The sequence below is a fragment of the Lutra lutra genome, chromosome 5 (genome assembly GCF_902655055.1).
Source record: "Lutra lutra chromosome 5, mLutLut1.2, whole genome shotgun sequence".
NCBI classification, from domain to species: Eukaryota; Metazoa; Chordata; class Mammalia; order Carnivora; family Mustelidae; genus Lutra; species Lutra lutra.
Genome location: NC_062282.1, coordinates 95,153,332 through 95,171,135, shown reverse-complemented (window position 1 = coordinate 95,171,135; position 17,804 = coordinate 95,153,332). Strand labels below are relative to the sequence as shown.

Genomic DNA, 17,804 nt, shown 5'->3' with positions numbered 1-17,804 from the left:
TCGCAGGGGCAAGGCCAAGGACAAGGAGTGGATGCCCGTCATCAAGCTGGGCCATCTGGTCAAGGACATGAAGATCAAGTCCAGGGACTCGATCCCAGGACCTTGAGATCATGACCTGAGCTGAAGGCAGAGGCTTTAACCCACTGAGCCACCCAGGAGCCCTAGTTTTAACTTTTTGTAGACAACTTGCAACTAGTGCAGATCAATAGTAGTTCATGGATATATTTAAATCTAAAACAAGAGGTTTACATGATATTTTAGAAATTTTAGTGAGCACGTTCCAAGTTATAGTAACTTCAACAAATACCCTATGTAAATAGAATATTTGGATATAAAGTAAGGCATCAATGCAATATCTGAGAGGTTGGTCTTCTTTTTTCATGTGATCCTTTTCTGGGCAACAAAATTGCAAGCTCGTTTGCAGGCGATTCGGGAGGCACACAGAGAAATGCCCATGGATTCAGTTCAGGAGTACACTGACCTACTAGGACAAGAATGACTTTGTCTGGGCTCACATGACCAAAAACTGCACATAGTCTCTAATGATAGACATACCTTTTTCCTTTTGATTATTGGCAGGATGCCCACTGTAAACTGACAGCAGGCTGGGTGCTGAGCAGAGTTGGAGAGTGAGAAGGAAAAGAGAAGGCAACGGAGCAGTTTTTCCTCTTTCTCCCCAATGTTACATAATGTAGATTTATTTACTCCATAAGTCACCAGGCAAATATCTGGCTATCGTTATGTACACTGTAATCACCCTCTTTGCCAGTGCTTCTGGAATAAAACACTATTTGCATCCAGACATCACATGTTTTTGTCTTTGCATATATGCTAGAGTCTAATGAGCCTAAGTCATTCCATGGTATGATGGCAAGAACATCGTTGGATCTGCATCTTAAGACCTTAAAATAGAGATTTGGGTTTTGAATTGAGAGCCTTTTCTCCCCTTTCCTTTGTAGAGTATTCCCTTTTTTCCTATTCTGCGTTAAGCCAGACACTCCTAAAAGAGTCTGTACCTCAAACAGACTGGGCATTGTTGGGAATACATGGGCTGCAGTTCCATAGAAATCCTGTCCATGAGGCAGAAAGCAAACATCAGGCCTGTTGTATTGATTCGATGATGTGGGTTACTAATATAATACCTGACGTGTGTGAGCTGGCCAAGAGCTGCTCCCTCAAGAGTTGCTGGGCAGAAGGCTGGAAGGGTTGCAGCTAATTGGAAGTATAACCCATGACTGTTTAGGGGAGGCAAAGTCGTGCCATTTGAGAGCCAGGCCTTTCCCTTCTGTTTCTCAGTGGGGATGCTATTTTCTTAATAGTGTCCATGGCTTTATTGCAGTCAGTGGAAGACAAGAGGCCATTTGTTTCCGTACATCAATCACCATGGACCCGAGATCTCAGGGTATGTTCATCAGAAGGGAGGCTGCACGAGCCCTGCTCCTAAATTCTTGGAGAACACTCAAACAAGTCAGCTAACTGCAAGAGCCCAATTTATCAGACTCAATGGTGGATAGAGGTGTGAAGAAAAACCCAGATGTCTTCCAATGAGTAAACAAAATTGATTGCTCATCTGTCATTGTCTGTGGTATCATGGACCTGCTATAAGTCGGAGGTCAGCAACCTCCAGCTTCCAGCCTGATTTTGTACAGCAAACAAACTAAAAATGACTTTTACATTTTTAAAGCATTGTTAAAAACAAAAACAACAACAAACTAAAAGCAGAGAACAGGGGACAGAGACTATACGTGGTCCATGAAACCTGAAGTATTTACTGTCTGGCCTTCTATGGAAAAAATGTCTAAGCTGTGAAGGCATGATAATGAGAAGTTGTGTATTTCTAGCTGCCTCGTTCCTTCACTCCCCCCTCAGTCCATCTGAGTTGTCAGCTGGCCCTGGGGAGGACTCTGGCTGACTTAAGAGAGTCCTTCTGGACCAAGTGTGGTTTTGAGATTCCTGCCCCAGTTTCAGGTGGGCCTTACCACAGTAAGGCCATGCTTGGTGTTCAGGAGGTAAAGAGGTGGAGACAAATTAGATTGAACATGGATTCAAACAGTCCCTCCAACTTCCCAGCCCATGACAGGGCTGCCACAGCCGCCCAGCTTCTCAGCAAGCACACACATTTATCAGATCTTTTGAGCCATTCGATACTTGGGTGTTTTTCTTCCAACGCCTTTTTTGAAGAGCTGGCCCACCTCCAGTGTTTTGGGAAGATAAGATTCTAAATTAATTCCTAAAGTTTCGGTTAGATAGAGACTGCCTTTCAATCCGGGTTCTTCCTCTTTGTTCTTTGATCCGAATCCCGGGAGAGTCACGGGTGTCTCTCCTGCTTCAGCTCTGTCTGAATGTGCCAGTGAGATCTGCTGATGTGCCCCTGGGTTGATTACCAGGAATGGGGCTGGGGAAGGGAAACATCCTTCCTCTTTCATCTTGCTTTCTCTTTGGGCCAAACATTCTCTTCTTGAAGGATCATGAATCTCAAGGCTAGGTATGCCTCACATAAGCAGACTGACTTAAAAACCTGGGATTCCAAGAAGCTTCCAGATGGGGCATCCATCCCCATTTCCCTGTGACTCTCATCTCCCCCTTATCCTCTTTGATGTTGAAGGTCCTGGTTCAGGCCTTCATTGCCTCTCACTAAGACCAGAGTAGTGACCTCATCACTGGTGACTCAAATCCAAGTCCACCTCAGCCTACTCTGCACCCTGCTTCTGGGGAGCTGAACACCTGGCTGTGTTCCCATTGCCTACAGAATAAACGTTCAATTCTCTCATGGCAGCTTGAGATCTGCCTACTTTTCCAGTGATCTGCCTACTTCCTTACCTCATCTCCCATTTGCATCTATTTTTTTAAAGATTTTTTAAAAATTTTTTTGAAAATTTTTAAATTATTTGACAGGCAGAGATCACAAGTAGGCAGAGAGGCAGGCAGAGAGAGAGAGAGGTGGAAGCAGACTCCCTGCTGAGTAGAGAGCCCGATGCAGGGCTCAATCCCAGGACACTGGGATCATGATCTGAGCCGAAGGCAGAGGCTTCAAGCCATTGAGCCACCCAGGTGCCCCTTTTTGCATCTATTTTTTTAAACATGGTTACAACTGTGTCATTCCTTAGCAGACTGACACATCTATCATGAGGGTGGCACCCACCATCTAAAAATGCCCTACCTGCTCTTTTCCTAGTGTGTTTCACTAATACCTAATCATCTTTCAGCTTGGAGATCAGGTTCATGTTAAGGATTAAACTGCATCTCCCCAAAAGATACAGAAGTCCTAACCCCCAGTACCTTTGAATGTGACCTTTGGAAACAGGGTTTCTGTAGCCAGTCAAGTTAAGATGGAGTCAGTAGGGCCGGCCTAATCGAAAATGACTGGCACCTTCTAAAAAAGGCAAATTTGGACACAGATTTGCATGGAGGGATGATGATGTGAAGACCCTAGGAGAATGCCATCTATGAGCCAAAGAACGACAGGCTATCAGAAACAAGGAGAGAGGCCTGAAACCAATTCTTCTTCACAGCCCTCAGAATGAACCCTCGATCTTGGATTTAGGCTCCACAACTCTGAGAGAATAAATTTCTGTTGGTGAAGCCACACACTGTGTGGTACTTTTGTTAAGGCAGCCCTAGCAAACAAATGTGGGTCATTTTTACTGGAGAACCTTTCTTGGTTCACATACAAGTCAAAATGGACTTTTGTGTGCCCCAGTTTATTCTAGATATATCCCATTTTGCCAGCAGCCATATACAATAAAGCTGTGCATTCAATTTATAATGCATATGCAAATCACCTGGTAATCTTGTTAAAAGGCAAATTCTGATTCCTTCAGCCTGGGTTGGGGTCTGAGATGCTGAATTTCTAGCAAACTCCCAGGTGATACTGATGCTGCTGGTCCACAGGCCATACTCTGAGTGCCAAGGCGTTAGGACACTTGTTAACATGCCTAGTCATGATGCTGTACCATGCCTGAGGGCAAGATCTAAGTCTTTAAATACCTCATACTTGAGGCAGTGCCGGGAATATGACAGGCACGTAATAAATGTTGATTGGATGGTTGGTGAACCGATAAATGAATGCATCTATGTTATTAGACTCGTTCCTTGGTATCGAAGGATTCATGTTCATTCCCAAGATATGTTGTACATACAATAACTGCCCTGCCAAATGTCTCAGAGCTTTCCCACCCTTTACCTGTTTTACTTGTTTGAAACTCAGGGAGAAAAGCAACTCTTGGGTGCCTGGATGGCTCAGTTGGTTAAGCAAGTGCCTTTGGCTCAGGTCATCATCCTAGAGTCCTGGGATTGAGCACTGCATCGGGCTCCCAGCTCCACAGGAAGTCTGCTTCTCCCTCTGACCTTCTCCCCTCTCATGTTCTCTCTCTCAAATAAATAAATAAAAATCTAAAAAAAAAAAAAAAAAGCAGCTCCTATCACACACGAGGAAAAACATTCTTGAAGACCACAGTGGTGGTAGGGGAGGTGTATTGCTCATTCTTCAACTATATTTAAGTCAGCTCTTTGACACTGTTTGGCAAGAGTGACCCCTTTTCTCCATCCATCCTCCACTTCTACTCTTTGTGAACTGCCCAGAAGGTGACCACTGAGAGCCAGAGGACAGGCAAGCAATGTACATAACTGAGCTCCTGGTAGGAAATGGCTCTGTGCCCTTGAAAGAGCTCACTGGGGTAGGTGTTATTATGTCTAGTGGGGGACAGAAGCAGGAGTCAAGCAGATTTAGCTTCACGATCTGTGTCTTTTCCATTGCACTGTGAAAGAGACAGCCAGTGCTCTAACCCACCATGCTGAAGCTATCTCTGTGTCCTTCTCTCCTCCCAGCAGAAAATAGACAGTAGTAGCTCTTACTTTCCAGCTAAGAGGTGAGTACTCAGCTGCTTTCTAGGCTCTTCCTATTCTGGTAGTCACAGAGCTGTCTTGGTTTTCTGGCGTCTTCAAGAAACAGGATGTTTAGGGCCACCTGGGTGGTTCAGTTGGTTGAGCATCTGCCTTTGGCACAGGTCATGATCTTAGGGTTCTGGGATCGAACCCTGAATTGGGCTTTCCACTCAGTGGTGAGTCTGCTTCTCCCTCTGCCTCTGTGTTCCCTCTCCCTTGGAGATTGCTTTCCCTCTCCCTAAAATAAATAAAATCTTTAAAAAACAACGACAACAAAGAAACAGGATGTTTCTTCCTGTAAGTGATTCCTTTCAATTTAAAAAATTGTTTTAACAATTTGGGATAGAATAATTCTGACATACAGTATACTAGTTTCGCCTTCTTCAATAAGCTCTGAATGCCTCAGGGCCATTGTGAAGGACTGTCATTCCTAACACTGTGCTGAAATTTATTCATATTTTCAGATATTTCTGAAAATAGCGAACTGTTTGCCCCTACCATAAGTGGTGTCAGACTCAATATATTTTTTAAAGATTTTATTTTTAAGTAATCTCTACACCCAATATGGGGCTCAAACTCACAAGCCCAAGATCAAAAGCTATATACTCTACCAACTGAGCCAGACAGGTGCCAAGACTCAATCTTTTTTTGGACAGTAGTTCTTTTGTAGTTTTTTTTTCTCTTCATCCCTTAATCTAAAGACTATCAGTTATTCTCTGTTGCTGCTGTCAGTGAATCTGCTTCAACTGTCTTGTTTCTCATTGGTTAATTCAATTCTCAAGGATGAGAAGAATTGATTGCAAGCCTGTTAGAAATATATGCAAAATAAAAGTGAATAGGACATGAACCAAACATCTAAGACATTTCCTTCTGAGTTAGTTTAAGAGATTCATTGCCTTTAAAATAAGTGTTTTTATTCTCCCAGAAGTTTCAGTGAATTTTCTGGTTCTGAGCATTATATTTTCAAGTTAAGGTCTTTTCAGAAATAGTATCTATTAAGGGTCCATTGGTGCTGTACAATATATTAGCTTTAGACTCCTTCCTGCCCATAAAACAGCCAATAACAGTAAATACTCACTAATCTGGAAAATGCAAAGGAGAAGACATTCTGAAGTAATTTTTTAAGACCTCTTTTAAAGTACTTTAAAAAAATCATGTGGGTCTCTTCCTTTCTGAATCAAAAAGTGACTCACATTAGCTGCTAAGAAAATGCTGGATGTATTCTGTTGAGTAGACAACAGTATTCATTTGGCTTTAAACAGTATGTCCAAACACTTTATTGTCTTAGGTAATTTAAACGTAATGTAATCTTTCAGTGTACTTTCCCCTGTAAAATCATTTCTAAATAGTAAAAAAATAAACTCTAGTGTCAATCAGGTTGGATTATTGCAAATTCCTCATTATTAGGGTCTCACTTTACTATATATGTTTCTTTCTATCGTTCTTTCTTTCTTCGTTAACTGCGAAAGCCTTGTCTCAGTGACCTTTTGGCATTTCACAGTTAAGATTTTCCCATACCTTCAGGAAGAAATTTTAAAACTGAAAGGTAATTTGGGATGCCTGAGTGGCTCAGTTGGTTAAGCGGCTGCCTTCGGCTCAGGTCATGATCCCAGTGTCCTGGGATCGAGTCCCACATCGGGCTCCTTGCTCAGCAGGGAACCTGCTTCTCCCTCTGCCTCTGCCTGCCACTCTGTCTGCCTGTGCTCACTCTCTCTGACAATTTAAAAAAAAAAAAAAAGTTTAAAACTGAAAGGTAATTTTATTTATGCCTCCTTATCAAAGTATATGCTAAAACTTCTCATTCTGAAAAAATCAGAGGAGAGCAAAGGAAGAAGAATCAAAGATGAAGAAAAAAGAGGTAATTGGTCAAAATTCAGTGTGGTGTCTGTATAGCAGGCTAGGGGCCAGAGGACAGGCCCTGCTTGGATTCACTGGAATGTTCCCGTGGGTAATGAATGGAAGGTACAGCCCCTGGAGGCAGACTATTTCTTCTTGGTACTTACAGACCAATGACCCTTAGGTTTATCTGAAAAATCAGCATTTGAAAAGTCAATGTGATTTATCTAAGAAGAAATCAGTACCAGCAAATTAGTTCTTTTAAACATAGAAACAAACTGTAAGGGTTATTTTCTACCCTGGGCTTTTCATTCCAAAGAGCTGTAAATAAAGAGATGCACTACAACTAAAAGTACATTCATCTCCGATAATGCAACAAGTTTCAGTTCTAACAGGATTTCCTGGTGTAACAGAAGCTTTCCCTAACAAAATAATTATAGTCTAGAGGAAACAAGGAAATTAGGCTTTAAGAGTCTCTTTTCTTACTTTTTATTCTTTTGGCATAAAAGTACAGGGGCTTTTTTCTTGTTTTAAGATGTTTTTATGATTAATGAGTTGGGCTAACGTGTTGGAGGTTTAAAGCTAAACACACAAGGGAAAACATGCTGTTTACAGAAATTTGCAATTTACCAGCCAGAACCACGTTTGTTGGGCAAAAAGCCTTCATAAAATAATTATGAAAATAAATAGTTAACTTTGATTTTTGTTGGTCACGTAGAAAAATTAAGGGCCATTTTTAAGGAAATAATAGTACTACCAACAAAAAAAAGAATAAGGACAAGAAAAGAAAAAGGACATTTTTGTAAGATGTATGTTCACACAATCTAAAATTCTGAATAGGTGCCAATTGTATACTTTCCTAAATTTCAGTTGTTTTTAACCACTCTTTTACCAACCTTATTTTTTCTTATTTTGATTTAGATAAAAAAGGCTACTACCCTACAGTGCTTTAAAGAGTAGGAAAGTCTCTATCGATAATCTTTAAGCTTTCTGCTCAAACACATCAAAAGACTTTAACTATCAGTTTGTCCCCCAGTCAGTGAGATGGTCTTCTTTTTATGCTCCAAAAGATATAGACTGCTTCCTGACTGTGGGAGAGAAAATGTAAATTATATTTGTCTATGCCTACAATTCCTGCATCTTCCCAAGTTGGAAGTGTCTAAATCAGAAATGAATAGGAAAATCTAAATGTCAATGAGATTCTCCGTAGTTTGTGAAAATGCCATGATGTTATCTTTCTAACTAGAAAAGATTTTCAGGAAGCCTTGTTTTTTAAAAACTCTCTCTTCTCTGTATATCATTGAAGCTTAAATTTGTGTACAAATCTACCAAGCTCCTTTTGTTTTCAAAACTGCTTCTCCAAGAAGCTTAGAACTATTTTTTTTTTTTTTGCAGAATTTATAAATAGATTTGAGCAGACGTTTTAATTAAAAAGCCAGCATAAGGGGGTTCCTGGGTGCCTCAGTTGGTTAATCATCCAACTCTAGATTTCAGCTGAGGTTGTGATCTCAGGACCGGCGTGGTGCTCAATATGGAGTCTGCTTATCCTTCTCCCCCTGTTCCTCCACCTCCCTCTTGTGTGTGTGTGTGTGTGTGTGTGTGTGTGTGTGTGTGTATTGTTTTTAATTAATGCTGAGATATTTAAGTAAGTGTTTCTAAGTAAATTTGATTCTTTATTTTATTTTTAATTTAATTAATTAATTTTAAGTAATCTCTGTACCCAAACTGGGGCTTGGAATCACAACCCCAAGATCAAGAGTCACCTTCTCCTCTGACTGAGCCAGCCAGGCAACTCTGATTCTTTATTTTATTTTTATTTTTATTTTTTTTAAAGATTTTATTTATTTATTTGACAGAGAGAGATCACAAGTAGGCAGAGAGGCAGGCAGAGAGAGAGAGAAGCATGCTCCCTGCTGAGCAGAGAGCCCAATGCAGGACTCGGTCCCAGGACCCCAACCTGAGCCGAAGGCAGAGGCTTTAACCCACTGAGCCACCCAGGCGCCCTGATTCTTTATTTTAAACAATCTTAACTTCCCTCTCAAGATAGAGTTTATGGGTAAGAAACTCCCGGTCTCAATGTTCCAATGACCCAACTTTCTAATTACTCCTACTGCACCCCCAGAAAGCCCCAGAGTCTTTCCTCAAAAGAGGCTCCTCCAGTCAGTTCTACTGCCCTTACTGGTCTTCCTTTCTCAGTGAGGCAACAAATACTTCATGTGGTGCCAAAGGGGACAGACTCTTTTCCTTCCATACTCAAGTACCTCACCCATGTTCACTGTAGAAATGGATTTTGTCTTGCTGTGAGAATCCTGTTCATTGGAATTGGGTGTTCTGTTAGCTTTTTGTAGTAAGGGAAAAGCATTTCAACAATCCCTACCCTTCTGCTGGAAAATTCGTCTCACCCTGGTCTGTTATCTTCTTTTTGTGTAGAGTGAGGTAAAGAAATGATTTATCCTCTCAACTTGCACGCTCTGCATTGTCTCGCTGACTTCCCTTCCAGGCTCTCCATGGGATTTGAGAATTTATATTTCCTTGCTTTTGTTTGCTGATTGTATAAAGGATTTTTATCTTCTTGTTTCAAGTTAAGTCTCACCAGCTAGGATTTCCTTTCTTTAGGTTAACACTTTGTCCCCTAAGCATTTTTTTTTTTTTAGCTTTTTCTTGAGTTTCTTCACACTCCATTGCACTCTCATTTTGTTTCTTTTTTCATGTATACTTTAAGAAGGCATTGCTTTTTCAACTCTATTGTTTTTCTCCCTTTTTTTCTCTTTATTTCTTTGGAATGGCACCTCTCTCTCTCTCTCTCTCTCTTTCTCTCTCACCATTATTTAAAATGACCTAAAAGGTGAAGTGCAATATCCACCCCAAAAGGCTCCTTTTCTGTTTGTTTCTATAAGCACCACCCACCAGAATTTACACTCACTCTGAGTAGCTGTTCTCAAATTAGAATCACCTTTGTCATTCACCTAGTGTCATTTGTCCTTGGGGTATAAGTTTAGCTCTGTTCAGGTGAAATAGAATATACACAGAGAGAACAAAAGAACAAAGACCATCATTCTCCTGACTCCCACATACCTAGCAGACAAAGATTCAGCATAGCAAAAGCTTCAGGCCTAGGATTTAAGTGTTTCACACCAGGGGGTGTGTGTGTGAGAAATATATATTAATTTCTGTAAGAACAAAGAAAATTGATGAATTTCATAGAAGACAAAAGAAATAACACTGCAAGTTTAATTTAGTTTGAATAAAGTAATTATGGCTAGAAGCTGCATAGTATAAGATATTTTCTAAGTTTCACTTGGTGGCTCACATTTTTTAAAAAGAACATTTAATAAAATTCCAAGTCAACGAAATAGGAACAGTGTCTTAGAAGCTGCTGTAGGCAAATGTGGTTTGTATTCAGTTAATTCGATCATTTTTTTTTAAAGTTTTTCTCTTAAATAACGTGATTTTTTAAATGCAATCAGTTAGTGGTAGCATTAGTTTGATTCAGGTTTATTATAAGTATGAAGTAAAAGCAGTAATAGATAATATGGCTTAAGGCGGCATTGAAAACGTCTGGCTCTAAAAATTTCACGTGTTAGCAAAAGCAGCAAACAGGAATCCAACTAAATCATCAGCATTTTAAAATCTTAACTCTTCCTCCTTGGGGAATCAGCCGCAGCTGGAGGAAAATGCATTGCCCCAAGACACACAGGACATCATCTTATGAAGTGATTCCTGGTGTGCAGTAGGGAGAAAAGGTCAAACAAGGATAGCTGAACAGTGAGAGTTTTAAGTTCAGGAAAGGTTTATCTGACTTCCTTGGTCCCCTTGTTGCAGAATTCCTAGCTTTCATGGTTGTATCAGGGTATTTCTATATGTATACTGTTGAGGTCTTTTATCCTCATCAAAATATACCTCTTGGGGCGCCTGGGTGGCTCAGAGGGTTGGGCCACTGCATTTGGCTCGGGTCATGATCTCAGGGTCCTGGGATCGAGTCCCACATTAGGCTCTCTGCTCGGCGAGGAGCCTATTCCCGCCCCCCCCCCCCTCTGCCTGGCTCTCTGCCTACTTGTGATCTCTCTCTCTGTCAAATATATAAATAAAATCTTATACCTTTAAAAATGTGCAAGAAGGGGACGCCTGGGTGGCTCAGTTGGTTAAGCAGCTGCCTTCGGCTCAGGTCATGATCCCAGCGTCCTGGGATCGAGTCCCACATCGGGCTCCTTGCTTGGCGGGGAGCCTGCTTCTCCCTCTGCCTCTGCCTGCCATTCTGTCTGCCTGTGCTCGCTCGCTCTCCTCTCTCTCTGACAAATAAATAAAATCTTTAAAAAAAAAAAATGTGCAAGAGGATTTTCAGGGCAGGGACTGCATGAAGCTGTAAGGGTGGACACGTATCCCTGTGTATTTGTCCACCTGCAGAGAATGTACCATGCTAAGAGGGAAGTGTGATGTAAACTGTGGTCTTTGGGTGGTTATGCGGTGTCAGTGGACATTCATCAATTGTAACAAACGTGTGACCGTGGTGGGGGAGGTTGGTAATGGATGAGGGTGGGTGGGGGGTGGACAAGATGTATGTGGGAAATCTCAGTACTTTATGCTCAGTTTTGCTGTAAATCTAAAACTGCTCTAAAAAACAAATGTATTTTTAAAAATTTGCACAGCAGAGACCTCTCCAGCTCTCCTGCCTCTTCCTTCTAGGCATTTCAGTTCAGCTTTTCAAATGCTTGGGAGGGACAAACAAAGACCACATATAGCCTTGAGGCATGTCCCTTATCTAATAGATCATAGGGTAGAGTGAGGGGACCACCATAATAATTGAATAGGGCTAACAGGTCTTGGGGACTATTCCAGCAAAGCAGGATGTATGACCACTCTACTTAACATTCTACTGTTTAACAGCATTTTTAGATTATGAAATTAATATAGCAATGTAACAAAAAGCTTGAAAACTAGGGGGAAAAGCCTAATTGCACCATCCTGAACAAGCACCTGGTAGTTTTGGATTCTCTTCCAATGTTGCCTGTATTTCTTTTTTACAATCACAATCCTAATGTGTATGTGATTTTTGTACCCTGTATTTTTCTCTTAATGTGAGGTCATAAACACTTTTTCATGTTGCTAGTTTTCAAATTTATTTTAACATAGCTGTTGGTATTACAAGGAGATGTACTTACCATTTACTTAGTTATGTCTTGCCATATAATTTTTTAGCTGCATTTAAGTAACCCCTTGCTACTTTGTGTGGCCTCTGGGCTGGTAGCATGGGCACCCCCTGGGGGTCCGTTAGACTTGCAGAGTTGCAAGTCCCACCCTAGACCTACTGAATCTGCCTTTTAAGAAGGTCTCCAAGTGATGCACATCAGATTTTGAGAAGCACTGAGTTAGCCTACTTATAAATAATACTGCTGTGAACATCTTCACATTTTGCTTGTGGATGGTTTAGTTATGTTCAATTTCCAGAAGTGAGATTATGAGTTCAAAAGACTTGCAGATTTTTATGCTTGCCAGAATTGCTGGAAAGTTCTTTAGGAGCCAGAACAGTGGGTGTAACTGAGTGCTCTAACCTGAAGGTGGGTCCAATTAGTGCCCTCTGTCAGCTGGCGGATTACAGTTGACCTCTTGGAGCCCTCTGGTGTTAAAAGTCCTACTATTTAAAGAACAAGCCTCCTGTTACCATCTGGAGGCAGAGCCAGAGAGAAAAGCTTTCTGTTCCATCTCTCTGCCCCTTAGACTCTCAGAGCTTCTTGCAGTGCCCATCAGATTGCAAGCCTAACATCTCCTAAATATTCCCGATACAGGCCAGAAACCTCTTAAATTTCATGTCTAGGGAATTCATTCCTGACTCTCTCTGAGTCATGAAGAAAAAGAAATGCTTCTTTCGGGGACTTTTAGTTTCACCTTCCAAGCCACAGTCATTCTAGCCTTGTTCTGGCATCCATGACCTAAAGGATCACTGTGTCGCCTCCTCCATCGCTCCCTACGTCTCTTTCCTTCCCCAGGAGCTGCAGATATTTTCTTTTACAGATAATCTCAGCCCTGGAGGGGTCTGCAGTTCGAGGGCTTGTGCCATCCTCCTTGGGTTCCAACATGTTATCCAGACTTTCTCTGCTCACCACCACTTTCATATCTGACCTGCTTTTCTACTCCAGCATCTCCAGTTTTTTTAGTTGGCCTCTCGGTTGCTGTTTTTCTTGGGACAATGTCACATTCTGGGGCTTATGATATGCTTTCCTGATAGTGATATTGTCCAGATCCTCAGTTTGTTTCTTACTGTTCTTAAGCCCGCCCGTCAAAACTGCCACACATCAGGCCTGCTTATCTGTGTAGATGTCTGGGACTGTGTCTGGCAACTTCACCATGCTGGTTTCACCTTTGTTTAAGGACGATCACAAACGGACATCTGGATTTGTCTTAAGATTACTGGGATACCAATATCCATCCTAGGAGGCTTAACTAGATCACTAATGTGCCTTTACGATTTCTTTTGAAGACATTTCCTCAATTAAGTCGCTCTCCCTTTTCCGTCAGTGAAAAAGCACAATGTTATCTCACAGAAATGGAAGTGTGCTTTCCACCAATTACTCTTCTTTATGGGGTTCAACCTATTTATGTAGGTGAGAGGGAGAGAATGAGAGAGAGAGAGAGAGAGTCTGACTTCTACCCATAGTTCATTTTGCTCTGAGGGAGGCCAATAGAGTAACTTGTCTTCAAGATGGCTCCCATTAGTTCCTTCTTGTATGTGCAAACCATTCTCCCCTTGAGCAGTGGAATCTATGCTTCCACTTCTTGGACTCTGAGCTGATTGGTGAATGCTGTGACTAACAACATAACTCACAGGAGAAGTAAGGCTAGGTCACCACAAAGTTTACAGCTTCTGCCTGGCTCTCTCGGAATGCTCACTCTGGGGGAATCCAGCTCCAATGATGTAAGATAGCCGACTATCTCCAAGATTACCATGCTGTGAGGAGACCCACGGTAGTCACACAGAGGAGCCAAATGGACAGAGGTACGACCAATAAGTCCACAGCCATCCCAGCCCCCATGTCAGATGTGTGAGTGAAGAAAACTTTAGAAGATTCCAACCTCTGTCTTCATTCAATGGAATGAATTTGAGGGACTCCAAAGGAGTACCACTCAGCTGAGCCTTTAAACACCCAGAACCATGAAAAAAAAAAAGTAATTGTAAATCACTAAGTTTTGAGGGAGGTTTATTATACAGTGGTAGATTATCAGAATATCAAATATCCACTTTTGGTAGGGAAACCTCTCAGATTCAAGGTAGTAATAGAACTGCATCAGTGATTATGCCACAGAGTGTGAACTTCTGCTTCAACTTGTCTTTAAAAGCTATGGCTTGCTAAATTACTCTGGAAAGAGTAAAGTGTCTCAGTTACTTTAAGTTGCAATCAAGATGTGGCTTGGATGGGCTGTTCTCCAGAGTTGGGTGATGAAAGATACCAATTCAGTGCTGATGGGCTAGCTTTGTTCTAGGACTTTATTCATGGGGAGTCTGACCTTATTAACTACAGTATGGAAATAGGTCATAGCCATAGAAAGTTAAGAGGAAGAGGCCATATATATAGAAATTGCCTAGTCTAACCAACTACTTTTTTTTTTTTTTTTTTTTTTTTTTTTAGATCAGATAGATAGAGGTGCACAGAGCATGCCCAGATCTAGATCTGGCTAGTGTCAATACCAGGATAAGAATTCACATCTCTGGGGCACCTGGGTGGCTCAGTGGGTTAAAGCCTCTGCCTTTGGCTCAGGTCATGATCTCAGGGTTCTGGGATTGAGCCCCGAGTCAGGCTCTCTGCTCAGCGGGGAGCCTGCTTCCTCCTCTCGCTCTCTACCTGCCTCTCTGCCCACTTGTGATCTCTGTCAAATAAATAAATAAAATCTCTAAAAAAAAAATTCCCATCTCCTGGCCCAGGTGCAGCACCTTTCACCCTATCACTCTGCCCCCCTTGGATACTAAAGAAACTCTGAGGAAATGGTTGTATGCCATTTGGTTTTATCTTCCCTTTCATTATATATATATATATATATATATATATATATATATATCCTCTCTACTGTTAATCTGTACAATGGGGCTAATACCTACCTTATGTGATATTTATGAGGGTTAAATGTGATAGCTTATGGAAATTATCTGGCATTTACTGTGTACTCAATAAATGGTAAGTATCGTCTTCATGAGCCTAGTAAAACAAATTCTTTGGAATAACCATCTCAAGAGCCTTTAAATTGAAAGAATTTTCCCCACAAACAATACCCTAGGTATGAGAAATTCATCACTGGGGAGGACTCCAGGAGGCAATTCAGCATCCACCCAAGTTCTAACCCAGACAAGGAGACATTTCAGTGACCTGTGAGAAAAGAGAGAGCGGGATGTGGGTAATTAGCACGACTGCATGGAACAAGTCACCATCCTGCAAAGGGAAGCTGAGAGGCTGAGTCAGCTCTGGACAAGAATAGGAAGAGAGCAGGTCTGGATGTCTGGAGTTCTTTCTGTCAACTTTCTATAAAAATAAGTACCTCTAGCTGTCTGTCTGCTAAGGAGACATCCATCACCCGGTCTGTGAAAGTAGCTTTCCTTAGGCCTGTCTCTCCAGACTTCTGTTGTGGTTACTTGTCTCACTGTGGTTATCCCCACGTCTGCTTCTCTGTCTCCCTTGTATCATATGTGCTGCGTGTGTAAAACTCTTTATGTGGAGTCTGGGAATGGTTTTTAATACATTCAGAGCAATAAGCCAGAACCTCCACCTTTAATACCTGCTTCTGCCATTTCTCATCAGCAGGGCTGTGAGCACATGTGGGGAGCAGCCACCCGTGACAGATCGGGGCCTCACCGCTCACAGAGATGCAGATGGGGAGAAAGGGAACTATTGCACCGAACACCTGTCCAGCAATCTGGAGCCACAGCAAAGGTGCTCTAACAGCCCTGAGGAACAGTGGACACAGCCCAGATTGTGGACACAGCCAACAAGGGATGCCACAGTTTAATTATGATCGTGATTGCAGGCGATGAGCAGAAAACTCATTCTCACCTGTCCTTTGCTCACTGCATGGTAAGCGGAAGTTGTTGCTTCACAGCTGTCAGCAGATGCCTTTGGAGTTAGACGGATGGGTTCAAATTCCAGGTCTGCTGCTGGTTGCCTTTATGATTTGTGGTAAACTATTTAAGTTCTTGGAGCTACAATTTCCTCACCTGAAAAATGGGGATGATAATAACGCCTGCTTTACAAGCGGGTTGTAAAGAAGATCGCATGGAAGTCGTGTAAGAAAAATGTCTGTCATTGCTCTGGAATATTGCTGATTATTAGAACCCTTGATCTTGACTTTCCAAGTAAAGGGGGAAATATTGTACAGTGAATAAGATTAGCTTACTCACTGGGACTAAATCTTCAACCCCACACTTAAGATGTCACTTAACCTTCCTGTATCTATCAAGTGAGAATCATTTTGTTTCACCCCTTCAGAGATTTGGCGAATCTTAACCTTAGGTCTAGCTGGACTCCCTTTGCTCTGTAACACCAAGATGTCTAGCTCCAGAAGATGGGAGGGACCGCAGAATTTTCATCTGGGCTTAGGACTGGTCTGACTCTGTTTCTAAGATGAATTCAGAGATTTTCCATTGTTGATGTGAAATTGAGCTCCTCTTCAAAAGGTCGCATTATAAACATCTGCTACTACTATTTGTCCCTAAAATGTTAACGTTCTGTATAAACAGTGAAAAAGGAACTTCTCGTCCTAAGTGTTTTATTCAGTTATGTCATGAGCATAAAGTGAATTGTGTTTATAGACTCAACTAATGAGAAGAAAAAGCCAGACAACCATTTGTTGAGTTGCTCGCTATGTGCCAGGCATGTCACAATCTTCCCCTGAGCATCATTGTGTTCCCATTTTATGGAGGAGAACTTTGAGGCTCCAAGAGATTAAGTCTTTGCTAACGTCCCTGCTGGTGATTGGTGGAGTTGGTGTTTGGATGCGGACCTGTCTGATTCCATTGATCCTGCTCTGCCCTGTCCATTTGACCGCCTCGAGGCTCAGCTCCATTTGCTTGACTTTAATGAGGACCCAACAGATACACAATCTCGCCGTTTTCTTGGGCCATTGAGATGTTATGGACATGCTCTCATCTTTGCAGTGATCCTACTGCTTCTATTCTAGGTGCAGATGATAGGAACTCTCTGTGCCTATGTCAGTTATTTCCAGATGCTGAGTGTGAAACTTTTCATCAAGTGTTTCGGGGGAAGGCCACATCTGGAAACAGTTACCAGATGTTATAAACCACTTTGGCCAGTGGATGCGGGACTGCTGTCCAGGTGACGAGTATAGGACAACCCCCTCCATAATACAGAAGATGTTCTTGGGGAATGGAGATCTGGGATGTTTGTAACTACTGTGCCATGTTCTTCCCTGGAAGAAATGTCAAGGATCTGTGTCACACATCTCCCAAAGCAAGGGTTTCCTGATAGTTCAGAAGAATGTCTAATGTCCAGATTTTTAGGAACTAGAATCCCTAACCATAGGTAGCATGGCTCCCTGTGAGTCACACAGCTCTGTTTCAAGGCAAAAATGACACAGGTAACTGAGTTCCATTCAAACCTGACGATCTGGTCCATATCACACAGTCTTTTGGTTTTGATCCTGGTGTTCATTACTGCTATTTATGCATTGCCAACCGAACTCAGCCGACTAAAAAGAAGCAACATGGTATCAGGCAAAAATGGTAAAAGGCATAAACGTGGAAGTTAAACTAGCTGCATTCAAATCTATTGCTTTCCACCTGTGTGACCTGGGATGAGTCATCCCTAATCTCTTGAAGCCTCAGTTCCCCCCCACCACCCGAAAAATGATAATGCAGTGGCAATGCCACACTTCCTCGGGTTGTGGTGAGGCTCTGAAGTGATGGTGTGCGTAAAGCCTTTATCGCAGTGTGAGTACTCTATGAACAGTGTTATTGTGGTGGTGGCTGTCGATGACCATTTGTTCTAAGAAAATGTGATGTCTTTTGCTACCTGGGAGGTGAATGGCAGGTGCTGGGGGTCACTTGTGTTGAAATTCAAACAATTGGCTAGTGATTCGGTCCAGAG

At 42.0% G+C, this 17,804-nt stretch overlaps 1 long non-coding RNA gene across 1 annotated transcript; it reads left to right on the top strand.

Moving 5' to 3' along the window:
* The first annotated feature begins 1,343 nt into the window (after positions 1 to 1,343).
* Positions 1,344 to 16,403, top strand: LOC125099658 (uncharacterized). The gene is made up of 3 exons (XR_007127312.1): positions 1,344 to 1,548; positions 14,986 to 15,194; positions 15,504 to 16,403. It is a non-coding gene; the product is annotated as an uncharacterized LOC125099658 (long non-coding RNA).
* The last annotated feature ends 1,401 nt before the right edge of the window (positions 16,404 to 17,804 follow it).